Genomic DNA, 293 nt, shown 5'->3' on the forward strand with positions numbered 1-293 from the left:
CCACGTTTTTCATTTTCAATTTCATAGATTGTTTATAATGACTTTTGCTAAAATTTCAAAATCAAAAGTTATCAAAACAAATTCTATGGGACTGAGAAGTATTATTTTCTACTTTTTAGTCCATTTATAAAAGCGTTTTTTATATTATTTATTTTCTACTTTTTAGTCCTGTCTGAATAAAAGTTTGCAATAGATATCAATTATATAAACAGGCAATCATGTTTCCTTCACACCCCTTTTACGGCTAAACTGTACTTCTGACAAACGAGCACCAATTAATTTTATTTAAAGAA

This window comes from Rhagoletis zephyria, unplaced genomic scaffold, assembly GCF_001687245.7.
Source record: "Rhagoletis zephyria isolate East Lansing unplaced genomic scaffold, Rhagoletis_zephyria_1.1 Rzeph_scaffold_01634, whole genome shotgun sequence".
Classification (NCBI taxonomy): Eukaryota; Metazoa; Arthropoda; class Insecta; order Diptera; family Tephritidae; genus Rhagoletis; species Rhagoletis zephyria.